At 37.8% G+C, this 17,557-nt stretch overlaps 1 protein-coding gene across 1 annotated transcript in view; it reads right to left on the bottom strand.

The window, feature by feature from the left end:
• BMPR1A (bone morphogenetic protein receptor type 1A) overlaps positions 1-17,320 on the bottom strand; it is a 55,645-nt gene extending 38,325 nt beyond the window's left edge. Inside the window, exon 1 of the mRNA XM_056797292.1 lies at positions 17,204-17,320. The gene's annotated coding sequence lies outside the window, so the exon portion shown is untranslated. The remainder of the gene's footprint in view (positions 1-17,203) is intronic.
• Positions 17,321-17,557: the final 237 nt, after the last annotated feature.

Genomic DNA, 17,557 nt, shown 5'->3' on the forward strand with positions numbered 1-17,557 from the left:
AGAGCTGCCTAAAAGGAGGATTTCCTAAATCAGATTTTTAAACAATACATACTATTGAAAGCATCTTAGCACTACTGTTTAAGAAAACATTTAAGAATCACTCAAAACTAAGCAGGGGTAGCTAACCTTAAGAGTTAAACTTAAGTATAGTCAGATATAGTCTAGTTTCCATAAACAATGTTACCTAAGAAAGCAGGCCCCTGACTACAAATTATACCCAACTGTCTTTTTCAGTATTTTAAATACAAAATATTAATATATCTTAAGAAAATTAAACTGAATTGTTGTAAGAACACAGTAGTAATTCTTTCCAAGACTGGTTTTTAAGCAGTTATTAACAAAGGCAATTAATTATTAAATTTCTGGAAAACAATATACCAATGTATCCAACAAAAGCAAAAGCTATTTGCATGGCTTTGAGTCCTGTCTCTCAGTCAATAAACATTTATTAAGCATCTACTATACTCCAGATACAACACTAAGCATTAGGCATATAAAGAAAGGTAAACGGTAGTCTCTGCTCTCTAAGAGCTCACAACCTACTAGGGGATAAAAAAACTGGAAATAAATGAACAGAGGAAAAGCACTGGCAGTAAGAGGAACTTAGAAATGGGGATTTTAGCTGGGACATGAAGCAAGGAGGCAGAGATGAAGAGGAAGCACATTTTGGGCATGGGAGACAGCCAGTGTAAATGTCTACAGTTTAGAGTTAAGAGGATTTCACTTGAGGAACAGCAAGGAGGTCGATGTCACTGGATTTCAGAGTCAGAGTATGGGACTAGAGATGCCGAAGAATGAGATGTACATTCTCAGACTTAATCAATGGTGTTGACTTCTTTTGTTTGACTATACTTATTAATAGAGGTAGAGGAAGTAAGCAAGTTAGTGGGTGGTTAAAAATCGCAGGAGAAAATTTTAAAAGCTGAGAATGGGGAAACAATAGAGGACAATTTCATTTTAAGTTGTTAAATCTTATATAAACTTTTTCTAAAGACAAACTATGTAGCAGAAGTTCATAGAATCATATACAACACTGTTGGAGTAAAATATTTTTATTTGTTGACAAAAAGTTGCAGAACAGTCAAGTTTGCTTGCTAGGAATCTCCTATTTCAATTAAAGCAAAGGTTCTAGTTGCCTCACTGGCTTTTAAGACCTTGGAGTAACCTTTATAAAATTTGAATCCATGGAATTCTAGCCTTCTTTCTTAAACACTTGGAAATCTAGGGGCAGCATGGTGGCTCAGTGGATTGAGAGCCAGGATCAGAAATGGGAAGTCCTGGGTTCAAGTTCGACATCAGACACTTCCTAGCTTTATGGACCTGGGCAAGTCACTTAACACCCATTGCCCTGTCCTTACCATTCTTCTGCCTTAGAACCAATACACAATATTGATTCTAAGATGGAAGGTAAGGATTAAAAAAAAACAACACAAAAACCCTCTGAAATCTATCCCAAAGTACATGTTAGGGTCAAACTTGCTTCCTTGGGATAGGATACATATCTAGTTAAACCTATTTATTAGTCATGACATGTAATCTTCCTCCCCACCAATTGGGACTAGATAGCTAGAAACATGAGTTGCACTTCTGACCACTTTCTTGGATTCTGTGTCCTTCAAAATTCTAAACATCTCTACTGTTATTCTTCATATGACATAAATCTATGCTGTGCTAATTGCTGGAGCTGATAGGGAACCAGTGGAGTTCTCCAAGTGGGGAAGGGAAGGGGGACATACATGGTCAGATCTGTACTTTGGGAAAAGCAATCTGATAGCTGAGGGGATGATGGATTGGAGTTGGAAAAAGAGTCCAAAGATATCTGAAGCAGGAAACCAGCCAGAAAGGTCTAGATATGAGGTGATGAGATCCTGCGCAAGCAAAGTAGCAGTATATAAGCAGTATATATGAGGGCTTAAACTGGGCTGAAAGGGAGGAAGGAGCACAGGATGATATATAGGATGTGAACATAGGTAGGACAGTGATGACCTTGAAAGCAAGAAGAAAATTAGGAAGGGAGTGGAGTTAGGAGAAAAGGTAATTAGTTTTGGAATGTTGAATTTAAGATGTCTATGGAGCATCCAATTGGAGATGTTTGACAGGCAGTGAGAAATGCAAGAAAGAAAAATGGGCTGGATAAGAATGATGATGATTCTGGGAATCATTAGCATAAAGATGATAAATGAATACACAGGAGCTGATGATATCACTAATGAAACGGTATAGAGAGAGAGGTGAAGAGGGTCCAGGACAGAGCACTGAAGGATACCCTGGTTAATAAGCAAGACTTGGATAAGGATCTAACAAAAGAGCCTGAGAAAGAGCACTGTCAAAAAAAAACAAACAAGGAAACAAACTTCTTCCTGCTCCTGAAACCTCTTATCTCCCTCCTACCTATATGACCTGAATGGCAGAATCACTAAGACTCTCTACAGCATATGATCCTGTCCTCCTATCAAGTTTTCCTTCTCCTTTTTCACCAAAAAACTCCTAGAAAAAGTTTATTATATTTACATGTTCCCCTTCTCACTTTTCAACACTTTCAAATCTGGCTCCTGATCATGCTATTACTAAAACTGCTCTTTCCAAGATTACATAGTCTGCTAGCTACTAAGTTCCAATGGCCTTTACTAACCTCTCTTGACATCTCTACAGTTTTTTTAAACTGTAGAGCAATCCTTTCTCATATGTATATATATCTATATCTATATCTCTATATATATATATATAAATGCATATGTGTATGTGTGTGTGTGTGTGTGTGTATATATATATATATATATATATATATATATATATATTCATTCATCCATTTATTTATTTATTTTTCCTCTGAGTTCCATGACTGTTTTTTCCTAATTTTCTTCGTTCCAGACCTGCTTAGTATCCCTTAAATATCAGTGCCACTCTCCTGAGGTTTGGTCCTGTGTAATCGAGAGCAAATCATTCAATCTCTGAGTCATAATTTTCCCATCTATAAAATGGGTGTGATAGTGCTTATTCTATCTGAGAGTATTATTAGGAGTCTGTGGCACAGTATTTTACAAGCAGTATCCAGAATTCTGAAAATCTTTAATCCAGAAATTTAAAAAAGAATGAAATTCTCCAGAGATCAAGACAATCAAACATCCATAAGAAAGTCTCAAACTAGGGACAGAAATATCTTTTTTTTTGCTCAGCTGTTGAAGCTGGTTACAAATTTTAGTTAACAAGAACTAGGATAAAAGTATCAATAACATTACTACCATATCATCTTTCTGAACAATCAAAAAGTGGGGGGGCAGGCTTTTGAGTGTCTTTATTTTTTTTTTAAATACTGTTTACAAGCACATATAAGTAAATTCAGGGACAGGAATAGACTATGTTCAGAGGAACTGCCTACAGATTAAAGACCCATGATAATTTATCTGGATATTATCTGACTAGTAATGGATATTAAGTGTGAAGAGACCCTCAAACTACAGCTTAAGACTGTCAATGTAAACACCTACAATAGCAGTTTGTTAATTCAAGGTCAATTTTAAATTTTTTTCCCAAGATAAAGCGAAGATATCTAAAGGGTCCAATACAATGTAATTAACCTTACTACTAAGTCTCTCTTTTCTCCAACCCCTCAAAAAAAATATGAATGTTTCTTTTCTAGCAAATGTTCTAAGATACAAGCAAGAATGACTTTTTGTTTTGGAATTGAGGGATTTTTTTGTTTGTTTGTTTGTTTGCTTTTTAAAGACAAGGAAAAATGTATCCAAATAGTAAGAACATTGGTTTAAACTAAAAACAAAATTTTAGTGCTACAAATTTTTGATCCATTTTGTTACTCAAAAACATTATCTGGGCTTGAACTCCATGAGATGAGATGAGAGTACACTTCCTCTCCAAATAACTTTGTATTCATTTTGTATATACCATGACCATACTTATATGTGTGCATGCAGTTCTGATTAGAAAATAAGAAAATAAAGGCAATGTTTCACTTTAATCAGTATCTTCAGACCTTAGCACAAGCCTAACACAAAAATGTTTGTTGATTGGTTTTATAATATATCACAGAATTTTAGTGCTAAAAGAGAAACTTAGAAAAACATATAGTCAGACCCCTGATTTCGTTTTTCCTTTGGTTATGTTTCATTCTTTCCCAATTATGTGTAAAAACAATTTCTGGCATTCATTTTCCAACATTTTAAGATCCAAATTCTCTCCTTCCTTTCCTCCCTTCCCCACTCTCTAAGATAACAAGCAATTTGAAATTAGTTATACACATGTTAACATACAAAACATATTTCCATATTCATCATCCAAAATCTGATTTTATATAAAAGTAAACAGACTGAAAAAGGTTAAGGGATTTGCTTGAGGTCCTATTATGGGTCAGTGGCAGAGTCAGTGCAAAAATCCACATCACTTGACTTCCTTATCAGTTGTCTTTCTAAACTGACACTATGTTGTTCTTTATTGAAAGTTCAACCAACTTTATGGGTTGAATTGTCTATTTTTGGTCTACAGAATATTTAGCTTCTACATCTCTTGATATTCTTGAATAACCTTTACTGCAACTTTGAAAAACGTACAGGGGAGAAAAAAAGAATTTATGAAACACATGCTAAAGTGCACCCGATACATCAATAAAAAAAAAACCATAAAAACCAGATCATCTAGCATTTTTATGAACCACTACATTCCTCAGCACCTAAAGAACAACATTAAAATGTTATAGTCTCTCTCCTGAGTTCTAGGATTCAATCACTGATTGGTTTTTGAACATCTGGAAATGGATGTCCACAGCCATCTCAAACTCAACCATGTCCTAAATAGACCACTTCTCTTCCTCCTAAATCTTCCCTCTGCACCTTCTTCCTTCTCATTCTCACCTAGGTTCACAACCTTGGTTTCAATCTTGGATTCCCAATTCTAATTCATTCCACGTATCCAAACTGCTGTTAAATCTTAACTGTTTCTACCTTGACAATATCACTGAGATGCATTTCTTTTCTACACTAACATAGTCACCACTCTAGCACAAGTCCTCATTCCCTTTGCCCAGCCTATTGCAATAACAACCTAACCAGTTTTTCTAACTCAAGTCTCTTCCCAATTCAATCCATTCTCCACTAAGATGCTGAAGAGATTTTCTTAAAATATGGGTCTGACCATGTCATACATCCCACTCTCAATCCTCCTTGCTGATAAACTCTAGTAGCTATCTATTTCCTCCACAATTAAATAATACAAAGTTCCATTTGGCATTTGAGGCCATTATATCCTGGACCCTTTCTTGCCTTTCCAGTATTTTTCATACTCTGCTCCCTATCACAAATTCTACAATTTAGCCCACTAGCATATTAGGTGCTCCTCCTGTTCCATACTCCATGCCTTTTCATTGGCTAGACCCTATTTCTAGAATTCTCTCCCCCTTTACCTTGTAAGATCCCACCTTCTGTATAGAAGGCAGAATTATGTAATAGTGTGTAGAAGAGTAAGTAAGCCAATTTGGCTAGAAGCAGCATATGAAGGAAGAAATGGTTAATCGATCTAAGGCTGGCTGGAATTAGATAGTAATGGGCTATTTTAAATGCCAAGGGATATTGTAATTTATCCCAGGAGAATGGGGAATCACAAAAAAATTTTGAGCAAAAAAATATTATATTTGGTCTTCTGCTTCTAAGAAGATCAATTTAGAAGATATGGAGGATGGTTGGAGAGAAATGAGACAAGAAGAGGGAATTAGGAATTCACTTGGGTAGCTCTGGCAACAGTCTAGGAAATAATGATGAGAGCATGAAACAGTGTGGTTGTGGTAGAGAGGGGAGAGAAGGAAACAGAGAACTGATGAGTCTTAGGAATTAAGTGGATTCTGGCAGAAGAAAAGATAGTAATAGTAATAGCTACCATTTATACAGTGATTTAAGTTTGCAAAGCACTTTACAGATATTATTTCATTTGAAATTTGTGATAGAGGCTGGCACATAAGAAAAGTGCCAGGCTGAAGAGTGTGTGGAACTGATAACCTTGACGTGGGAAAGGCCCCAGGAGTGGGGAATCTGGAGGAGGAGAAGACTCTGGCTGATAGAGAACTCCGAGTTGGGCTCTTAGTCAGGAGAGGCCAAAGAGAAAAAGCTGAAAAAGACTTTCTCCTGAGGGTTACTCACTTTTTCCTGTCTGTGACTGGAACTCCACCCCCCCCCCAACATTTCCCAATTGAAAATACTGAAGAGGAAGCCTGAGAAAGAAATTTTAAATCTCTGTCTGACTTTACTTCAAGCTCTTGTTGCCCTGAGTCTGAACTGTGGCCAAGGGGCCAAAACCAGGGTGAGTAAATCTGACTTTTCTCTCAGGGGTCTCAGGCTGCCAAGGCCTGAGTTCCCCCTCAAACTTGAGGAGGGAGGGGAAAGGGTTTAGATAGAGACAGGGATCCCCTTTTCCCCATTTTCTTCTACCATTCTTTCCCTGCCAGGTTTTCCTTTGTATTATCCTGATTGAGTTAAGTTGACATTAAATAGTTATCTTTCCCGCAAGCTGTGAATGAAGTGTGAGTGAACAGATCAAGGGGAAACCCTTTGGTCTTGAATAGCAGAGGGGGGACAAGAGGGAGCAAATTTGGGAGAGCAGCCATAACTAAGGAGGGAAGACAGAAGGGGGGATCTTCAAACCCCCTCTCCTCATTTTGAGTCAACCTTAAACATTAGCTATCTCCCCTGAACCCCTCTTTGAGAAAGGGGGGGTCTCCTCTCTTTCTCTATACAAATAAATGACCCCTCAAATACAACTTCACACAACTCCATGAGACAAATACTACTGTGATTCTGATATTACAAATGAGAATTTACAGGTTTTAAATATACTAGTAAAGTGACTCATCCAAGGCCTTAGAATTATTAAGTATTTAAAGCTATATTTAACTCAAGTCTTCTTGATTCCAGGTCTAGTACTACCCACTATGACACCTAGCAGTCTAGGATAAAGAATGAAGGATAATTCCTAGATAACAAACCAGAGTGGCTAGAAAAAATGGGGGTACTCTCAGCTGAAATAGGAAAGTTAGAGGGAAGGGTAGATTTAGGGTAAAACATGAGTTTTGATTTGAACATGACTAGGGCACATCAAGAAGGAGTCAAAGGCAGTAGTGTTGCTGCAGTGGGTTTCAGAAGATAGATGAGGGTTGAGCATGTAGATATGGGCGGATATCTAGATCTGGAAGTCATCTGCATAAAAATGATAGTAGAATGAGTATAAAGAGAAAAGAGGAACCTTCGGGTACATCCATGAATAGGAGATGGAACATGAATGATAAACTTGCAAAGGAAACCAAAAAGGATAACATCAGACAAATAAGAAAAGGCCTGCAAAAGAGCAGTGTCACAAAAACTCAGGGAGGAAAGAGTATATGAAGGAGGGGGTGATCAGCACTGTCACTCAAAGCAGAGAGGTCAAGAAAAGATGAGTCCTAAGAAAGACGAATGTGTTTATTAACCATAAAGATCACTAGTGATCTTGGAAAAGGCAGTTTAAGTTGAGTGGTGAGAACAGATGTCAGTTTGCAAAATAAAAAATGAGTAGATGGAAAGAAAGTATACAAACAGCATAAAGGTGTAGCTTTTCCTAGGATTCTGTCTATAGAAGGTAGAAGAAACATAGGATAACTGCTTTAGTGGATGATAAAGGAAAGTACAAGTTAAGGATAGCAGGGATCTTTACATATTTGTAGCCAACGGGGAAGGATTCAATAAATAGAAAATGTATATCCTACACATACTGTTAAAATAGTTGGATGTACTGGTTAGTTTTGCTGAGCTGCTTTTTATTCCTCTTCCTTCTTAAATGTTTGGTACAAGGAATGGTTAATGAAGGATATGTTTCAGAATTAATATTACATAAAAAGAAAGGGCATTATTAAAAATAATTTTTTAAGTTTAAGGAAAATTTAGAGGAGGGTGGTGAAGACTAATCAATGGATCAAGCTCCAGGAAGAAAAAGAAGAGTGAGAGAGCAAGGGGGAAAGAAGAGAGGCAGGTAAAAGCAAGGAAAGAGGTCCTCTCTCTCTCTCTCTCTCTCTCTCTCTCTCTCTCTCTCTCTCTCTCTCTCTCTCTCTCTCTCTCTCTCTCTCTCTCTCTCTCTCTCTCTCTCTCTCTCTTTCTCTCTCTCTCTCTCTCTCTCTCTCTCTCTCTCTCTCTCTCTCTCTCTCTCTCTCTCTCCCTCAGATGGGGAAAAAGAAGAGGAGGAGGAGGAAGAGAAAGAATGCTGAGTTATAGAAAATATAGATTTGGAGAAGAGAGGTATGCTACAAATGGATGGCCTCGAATTTTTTCAGTTAAGCTTAAATTAAGGTCCTCTGCTGAGAGGGAGGGAGAAAGCAAATTAATGATGTCTTTGATATTCCATATACTTTAAAATTCCACTTATTCTAGATCAGCATGCTCATTACTGAGAAATTTTCTATTGTCTGCATTCTGATTTTCCTTCTAAAATACTCACTGGAGAAAATTATGCCACTGTTTTATGGGTTCAGGAATTGCAAAAGATTTTGAGGGTACAATAGACCTACCTCTTCCATCAGGCTTGTTATTATTTTACCACAAGGATTAACCACAGAAGAATCTATAAGAATCATGCTTCTAGAAAGTATGAAAGGTGAGAATAATTTTCTATTGATCTATGGAGAGAGTGCTATGTTTCTTCTACAAGTGATAAATAATGGCTATCTGTGCACAACGAGCAAGTTGGTTTCCCTCACAGAGAATGTAGCAAAACACCTCTTTACAAGTTATCAAGGCGAATTAAGTTCCTAGTGAGGCAGAAGAGAATCTTAACCTATACCAGGAAATTAAAAATTGAAAAATCTGACAAAGTGGGCAACCATATAATAGAGAGTGAAACTAAAAAGTCCAAAACTTTTCTGAAAAAAACTCTGAAAAGTCAGCAAATTCAAAACAATGATGAAGTGGATCTACTAGTGCTGCCTGGATAGATGTCATCAAGTAATGAAAAGATGAAGCATAAGCAGCTATAGCTGACAACTAATTGATGGGAGAAGCACAGGCCACTATCAATCTTGGTTCCGAAGAGAATAACAGAATGAACTATCTTCCACGGGCACATATTTGGGGTATGGAAGAAAGTATAATTCTTATTAGTGATGAATATTGTTCGTTCTTAGTCATTCTCATGGAGAAGAATGTCACTGTTAGAAGCAGCCCAAAAAGCATCACTAGGAATTATATTAGCTAGAATTTCTATAATGTTTTCAGGTTTGCACTTTACATAAATCATCTCATTTGATTTAAAGTGCTATCTTCTCTCCTGATGCCAAATAAAAGTAAAAGCACTTCAGAAAAGAGGAAAATTTGAAAGATGAAGATTTATTTCAACAGTATCTGAGAAAGGGATTTAGTTTGCTGAACCATGGCTTAAACTATAAAGCTGAACTATGTAAGGGCTCTTGATCTGGGATAGAATACATGAAAAAGACTGGTAAAAAGGCATTAGTTTAGTGTTTTACAAATCTGATCAAGATTTTAACCTGAAAAAGAAGGAAGAGGAAGAAAGCTGCCCTCATCTGTCAGGAAAAAATAATAGGAAAAAGTAGAGAAGACCAGGAATCCACAAGAAGCAATAGCCCAAAGAGAGCAAGCTATAAAATCCATGGTTTTAGACATCTATCTACAAATGCACAAGGTATGGGCCATCAAAATGTTAATGGCACATCCCAAAGCAAGAAGACAAATTCCTTTTCCTAGGCATCACTGAGACTTGGTGGGGTTCAATCCAAATCCAGCCAACAACATTTATTGTCTATGTACTGGTTCTGCATCTAAGTACTGGCCCTAAACAAGCTCCCATGCTAACACTATTGAGGAGGGGGGACCATGGGGTTGTAAGCCTATGACCAAGACAAAAAGCCAAACTAGACCAATAAGGGCTTCCATAGCAGGTGACACACAAGTTGAATCCAAAGGATTGGAGACTTGGGGCTGAAACAGTTCTGGGAAGTGTATCAAGGAAGTTCATCCCCTCCCCCTCCTGAGTAGTTTGACCTGTCCATCAAACATTGCTGACATAACACAGTTGCGCCAGGTTTGCATCCCTCTACGTGCTGTACGTCAATAAAGTCAAGGCTTTGGACTTGAAGGGGGGAGAACCGAGAAGAGAAGGAGGAAGGAAGAAGTCAGGAGCAGAGCAGGCAGGTGCAGGGAAGGAGGAAGAGACTTGCAGGCTAGGGACCATGTGGTCAGGTTACTTATAGGAATGATGAGATTTAAACTGACTGTCTACCCTTTCTAATAAACTTTATAAAATACATATCTGGGTAGAAATATTATTCCAATTCTTACAGAAGGTACTTTATTCATAAGAAACAAACCATATATGAAAGGGTGAAACAGTCACACTGTATGTTAAGCTGATATAATGATGACAAAATCAGGAGCCAGAGAAGAGAAGCATGGTGAAAACACTTTGGCGAGATTCAACAAAAGGACAAAACCAAACTGAAATTATGTTTCAAACATACTTGAATGGAAAGAAGTAGATGAAGAGTTCAGCAAACAAATCACAAATAGGGCATGAAGGCATGACACTATAGAGAGGCAAGACTTTAAATATCTTCTATATCCTGGATCTCTCCCTCTGCTATAAGCGGTGGCTAATCAAGACTTAATGAAAATTTTGTTTTTCAAAAGATGGAACCGGAAAAGAGAAGTGTTATTCAGAACCTAATTATCATCAAAAGGGAGCAGTTTACTGTTGAGGAAGAAATAGAATTTGAGGGCCAGTGATAATAGATTTTTACTTGATACAAATCAAGGCTTGATTTATTGTCTTATTGATTGTCTAGAATTGAGAAAGTGATGAAGAAAATGTTAATAATGCAAATAAAACTTAAAAGTATGTAGTGAGCACTTTTGTGGGAGGAGAGAGTCGACTGTTAAACAGTTGCCAGTATATCTCCTGGCCCAGGACTACTGCTCTTTATATTGTACTACACTGGCTGTTCTTATCTATCCTTTAACTTTCCTTTTAAAAAATTCAATTTCATTTTATTTCTAATCCCAAATTCTCTCCCTCCCCATCCCTTGTCCAATGAGAAAGCAAGAAAAACCCATTACAAATAAAGACATACAAAACAAATTTTCACATTAGCCAGATAATTGATTTTTAGAATTTGTGGTAGAGAAATAAGATGAATTTGATAATTTGGGAGAATTAGTTTCAAAAACTTCAGATAGATGATAAGCATGTTCCCATGGCCTTTCCTAATGGAGAGTTAGCATAAAAAGGATGGGAAACTCTAAAAAATGAAATTCTAGAAATGACCTCTAAAAAGACTACTGTAGATACAAATAGGGAAGCAATTCTTTGACCAATTTATACTTCAATGCAAGTAACAGGGGATGACTACAAAAGAACATAAAAATGTTTTTTAAACATTAAAGATCAATGGCAGAGGCCAATGATGAATGCTAAAGACAGCCAGTACTTTTAAAAAAATCTATATTAGTGACAAGAGAATCATCAAAGAGAGGGGAGGCAGGGCTAAACATAAGAGTGTCAGAGAGTTGATAATAGAGAGAAGTTGGAACAACATGAATCTTATGTGCTTTGCTTTCCTCTGTCAAAGAGGATAATTACTGGAAGAGGAATTCCACCAGACCCACCATGGCACCTCCCCCATCCCAATCTCTCAGAATCACTATTGCACTTTCTTTCAAGGCTCAGCTTCTACACCAGGACTTTTCTGGGGTCTCCCAGTTGCCATTCTTTCCCTTAAAATCACATTGTATCTATTTTATACAGACCTACATACATACATGTTCTCAATCCCTCACCCTCTGAGCTAAACTGCAGACTCCTTAAGGGTAGAGTTGGTTTTTTATTTTGTCTTAGTGTCCTCCCCAATGCCTAGCATAGACTATGCACTGAAACAATTGTATAGATGGATTGATTAGTGTGAGAACTCCATCCACAAAATAGATTAAAATCACAGCTGCTTTGTAATTTAGAAGATAAAAAAGCTTAAAAAGCAGCTGTCCATAGCCACACAACCAAGAAGTAAGAAAGGAGTTTGCTACAGTTTTTCCTTATTTCTAGTAAGCACAGCCCCAAATCCAGAGTCTAAACCAAGGGTCCAGATCACTCCTTGGATCTGACCTGGACTAGCTGTGTGATGGATCACTGGTAAGTTAAATAATCTCTCTGAGCATCAATTTCCTCACTCATAAATAATCATATCCACAAGGTGTCCTAGTGCCTCAAAGGGTTCAAAAGACAGACTCAAATCATATATGTAAAGGCACTTTGCAAATTGTATGAGGAAGAAGAGATCAAAAATGGTTAGCAATTGTTGAAACAGAGGATAACTCTACAAACAGTAAGAGACCTTTAAGATGACCATAATAAATTCAAGTCTCTAGACCTAAATAAATTACATTCCAGGGCCACTGAAAGAACCAAGAAATATGGTTGCCAGGCTAGTGATCACTGAAAAACTGTAATGAACTAGAGAGTTGCTAAAAGAGGATGATTTGTTTCAGTTTAAAAAAAAAAGAAAAAAATGGATGCAATCCACAAACTACTCACCAATGAGCTTGATGTCTAGACATTCTTGGCATGATTATGATTATCGTCCTTGTTTGTTACTGAAGATGGCTAGATGGCTAACAAGGTCTTCTCTAACTCCTAAGATTTTTTGATCCTATGACATATACAGTAAACAGTACTATTACCCTGGAATTTGGTGAAATAAGGGAATATACATACTATATTTGTATAATATATAATATATATAATATAAATACAAATATACATTATATTTGACATTCATAAAGAAAAAGAAATAAGAGACAGCTGGGTGGCTCAGTGGATTGAGAGCTAGGCACAAAAATGAGAAGTCCTGGGTTCAAATCTGAACTCAGACACTTCCTAGCTGTGTGACCCTGAACAAGTAACTTAACCCCCACTGCTTAGCCCTTACCATTCTTCTGCCTTGGAAACAATACATAATATTGATACGGATTCCAAGACAGACATTAAGGATTTTTCTTAAAAAAGAAAAGAAAGGAAAGAAAAAGAAACACACACAAGTCAATGGTACATTGGTTCCAGTATTTGTTTTTCAATTACCACAACCTGTAGGCTGTTCCAGAGCTTTTTTTTTTTTTTTTAATGGAAAATATGAGGAAGCAAGTACCAAGAGAAAAGAAAGGCCAACACTACTGCTTCCGTGGTTCAGCAGTATAGACTATCTAGGCAAACACAAACGATAAGCTATAAAAAGCAGTGCCCACCAGACCGCTAGGCCAGCTTCCATCCTCAGAAGCTTTCACTGAAGAGAGTAACCACTGTGAAGAAAGGATTTGCCATCCTCCCACCAACTGCCAACTCTGGGAAGGCAAACCAACCTAGCTGATGCAGTAAGGTATTCTGAAGACCAAACAGGAGGTAGCAAGGTCCAAGAGAGAAAAAAAAAATTCATTTAGATAAAAATATGTTTTAAGCAAGATAAAAATTTTACCATAATTTTGGTCTGAATATTTATAATATCTTCTTTTTAAAGTTCTGGATTCCATAAAAATATTATTTTATTTTCCATTAAAGGCATTTTTCATAAAATAAATAGGAAGGGCAAGGGAGGAGTTAATGACAAAATATTTTTTCCCTTCCTTTGAGGGGTAGAACTGTTGTTTCTTTAAATTAAAAAAAAATGATGGTTGTAATGCTAATTTCCTACTATGAAACCCTAAAATTTAATATTTTATATTTCCTAGCTTTCAAAGTATAAGATACAAAAATTACTAGCAGACATCTTACAATAGGTCAAGCTCGGTGGTAAAGTGAATATAGTGCCAGGCTTGTGGTCAGGAAGACTCATCTTCTCAAGCTCAAATCTGGCCTCAGATACTTACTAGCTGTGTGCTCCTGGGCAAGTCACTTCACACTATTTGCCTTGGTTTCCTCAAATGTAAAATGAGCTAGAGAAGGAAATAGCAAGCCATTTCAGTATATTTGCTAAGAAATCTCCAAATGGGGTCACAAAAAGCCAGACATGACTGTAAAACAACTAAACAACAATCTTAAAATAAATAATCATCAGGATTGTGTTTAGGATAATCTAAAACTATTGTTCTTTTGGCACTAGGATTAAAACAACAAAGACCTTGAAGACTGATATGGAGAGCCTGATCAAATTAAATTTTTTAAATGATGCTGTCTCTTCACTCTGAATAAATGAGCCTCAAGCATTTAAACTAAACTGGCCAACAAAGAAAACCGCAAAGATAACTGGATTTGAAACAGGAAAAATGTAATATTTTAAATGGCTGACTGTGACCTTGGACAAGTCTCTTACCTTCTCTTGCCTTCAGTTTCCTCTACTGTAAAAAGAGATTACACTAGATTATTCCCAACTCTTTTTTTCTACTTATGGTCCAAACAAAAAAATGCATTTTACTTTGCCAGATTTAAAGGTTAGTCTAATCTTTTGCCCACAGAAAACTCACTCTGACAAATTTAACTACTGAGCAATAACCAAACATCAAGATGTTTTTAAATGACATAAAAGATTGTTTTATAGAAATAAGAAATTGGGCCCCAGATTTCTGAGAAAAGGCTAATAAAGAGAAAAGAATTGGCTGGCAAACACTACAGTTAGCCTTTCCTGTCCCTTTGGATCCTTACTTCCTAGTGGTAAGGTTTGGGATTTTTCAGCTTGTTGGCCTGGAGCCAATTCCATAAAATAACTTGGAGCCCAACTCCTCTCTCCTCAGAGCCCCTCCCCAAGGCAGCTCTTGGCGCCCAGTCTGACATGCTTTTCAAGGCATGCTAGACTCCGGAGCAGACTTTCTGGCTCCACTTCCATTGTTTGCATGGCTACTTTGCTTCTTATCCAGGACTTGGATTAGCATAAGAATATTGTCTTCCCCCTTAGCAAGCAATCCAACCATTCCTTCTCTCATTCCTACCAACATACAGGCTAACCCCAACTTTAAAACAAAATAACAAAAACCTCCTTTCACCTTCCTCAATTTTTTCTTGTATTTGACAAAGGACAAACCCAACAGGCTTTAGATATACAAGAAGCAGAAAGGTTTGTGTGGATATGTACACACTAAAGCTGGATCACTGCATGCCTGTTGTATACAGCAGGCACTACAGAGAGATGGACCATGGGCCAGCAAAAAAGGAGCTGGAGAACCCACTGGGCTGCCTTGGGAAAAGTGACAGAACTTTCAAGGGCTACGAGATTCTCTCTGAACAACAAGCCAGTTTTCTTCTAGAGATGCAATGTGAAATATGGGCCAATAACAGGCATTTTCTTTAAGCTTTTCAAAAGCAGTCGCCAGATATCATCTCATTTGAGCCTGACAATTCTGTGAAGTAGTTACTACGTTTATTACTGACTGCATTTTACAAATGATGAAACCTGGGATCAGAGAGGTTGTGAATTCTTTATGGTCACACAGCCAGTATTAGAATTTGAGGTGGAATTTAAATTTAAGTGCTCTCAATAAGAGGGTGCAGATCACACAAAAGGCAACAGAGAAAGACACAAGCTGATACAAATAGCCTGTAGCACATTGCCAATAAAAGACAAGTACCACAGAAGCAGAGTACAAAATATTATGTAAAGATCATATAACCCGCAAAGTAGATAGGCCAGCCATGAAGTAAGAGTGAAGGACAAAAAGTGCAGAGCTCATGTTTTCCACTTATCCACAGCATACCACGGGCTAACCCCCTGCGAGAAGATTATTGAGTCCCAAGAAGAGGCTAGCGAGACTGGGAAGAATTCACAGATGCACTGACGTACAAGATTATCTATGGGAATCAATGGACACAAGACTCCAGAGGTCAGAAGAGAAGGGCAGAGCACAGGGTACAGCTTATTGACTCAAATGTTTTTGAATGCTACTTACTAACAGCATGAATTTAGACAAGCTTTTAAAATTATGTCATACTGTAGACTCAAGATGAGTTCTGCGGTTCATAAAAGCCCCAGGTCTTTTGCAGCTGACTTTCTCTCTAGTTCAAATGATGCCACCTTGCATTGATACGAGTTGGACTAGGTCAACTCCACATATAGATCAGAGATGACTACTCTAGCTAGGATAGCTCGTTTCTTTTTTCTTTGTTTTAAATCCTTACCTTCTGCCAATTCTAAGGCAGAAGAGCTGTAATGGCTAAGCAATTTGGAGTTGAGACTTCTTCAGCAACACAAAGCTAGGAAGCGTCTGGGGTTGGATTGGAACTCAGATCTTCCTGACTCCAGCCCTGGCACTCTATCCGCCATGCTACCTAAATGCTCCCAGCTCATTTATTTTTAGCCTACTCTTTCAGGCACTGGGGCTCTCAATTCTTTCACCTACCCAGCCTTTCTAGCTTTGCATCACTCGTTAATTTGGTGAGCACTGGCATTATGTCTCCATCCACCTAACAATGAAAACTTTGGATAGAGTGGGGATAAGAAGAGGGAGAACTATGGGATTCTACTCACTATAGGTTGACATCAATCTCATTTATCAAATTTCTATGGATTCAACTAGTTTTGAGTCATTTAACTACAAACTCATCTAAGGAACATCTCACCATCTTTCCCCAAAACTGTGCAGAACTTAGATCTATCTCATACATGGTTAACTAAGAGAAGGCATTTCTCAAGTCACATCCTCAATCCAGCATAACAAAACCCTCACTATCAAGCCCAGAAACCCTACTGTAATTCTGTTCAGGTCATCTACTCACTGTTAACACATACAATATCGTTCCAATGGAACCAACTGCGCCCTGTCAGGCTGCTTCATCTAATGTTTTTTTCAGAACTAATTAGCAGCATTGGGCATAGTGGGGTGATAGACAATTACATAAACTATATTTCCTAGGAAGGGAAGGGGGAGAGGAAAAGAGGGGAGAGGGAAAAGGGGGGAGTGACAGACAGAGAGACAGAGACAGAGACAAAGGAAATAAAAATAATCTGATAAAACTTTTTAATTTATTGGTGAGTTTCGCTGTTACAAATGCAGTTCTCACTTTACACAAATTTCTTATAGTAAAGAATTCTGAAAGAAATTTGCATTCCAGAAAAAATCTGTTTACTGTACAGAATTGTGCTCTCTTTCTTTTTCTCTGCTCCTGCCCCTCAGCTCCGCCCCTGCCCCACTACCAAAAACAAAGAACATCTTTTAAAAGCCCATCTTGTGAAAGCACAATAAGAGATTACCAGAGAAAGTGCCATTGCCATCAGCAGCCTAGGAGTTTGGTGCCACTGAGAGAGGAAATCTTTGCCCAGCTCTGTCCTCTGTACTTTGGGACCACTGCCTGTTCTCTCCTCCCTGTTATCTGCACCCCTTCCACTCCCCCAGCTTCACACTGTTCCTCCTCCTGCTCTGTTCTCTGTAGTCTCAACATGTCCTTGAACTGTATGCCCAGCCCTTCCTTCTGCAGGTGCATGGCCCCTTTTCTGTTCCTCTCCCTCCCTCTTATCTAGGGGCAAATTCAAAGTAAAAATGCTTCTTCTAGAGGTCTGCCAAATGATTCCCTTAAGTGAAATGAGAACTCTCTGTACTTCCCCCAA

Source organism: Monodelphis domestica, chromosome 1, assembly GCF_027887165.1.
Source record: "Monodelphis domestica isolate mMonDom1 chromosome 1, mMonDom1.pri, whole genome shotgun sequence".
NCBI classification, from domain to species: Eukaryota; Metazoa; Chordata; class Mammalia; order Didelphimorphia; family Didelphidae; genus Monodelphis; species Monodelphis domestica.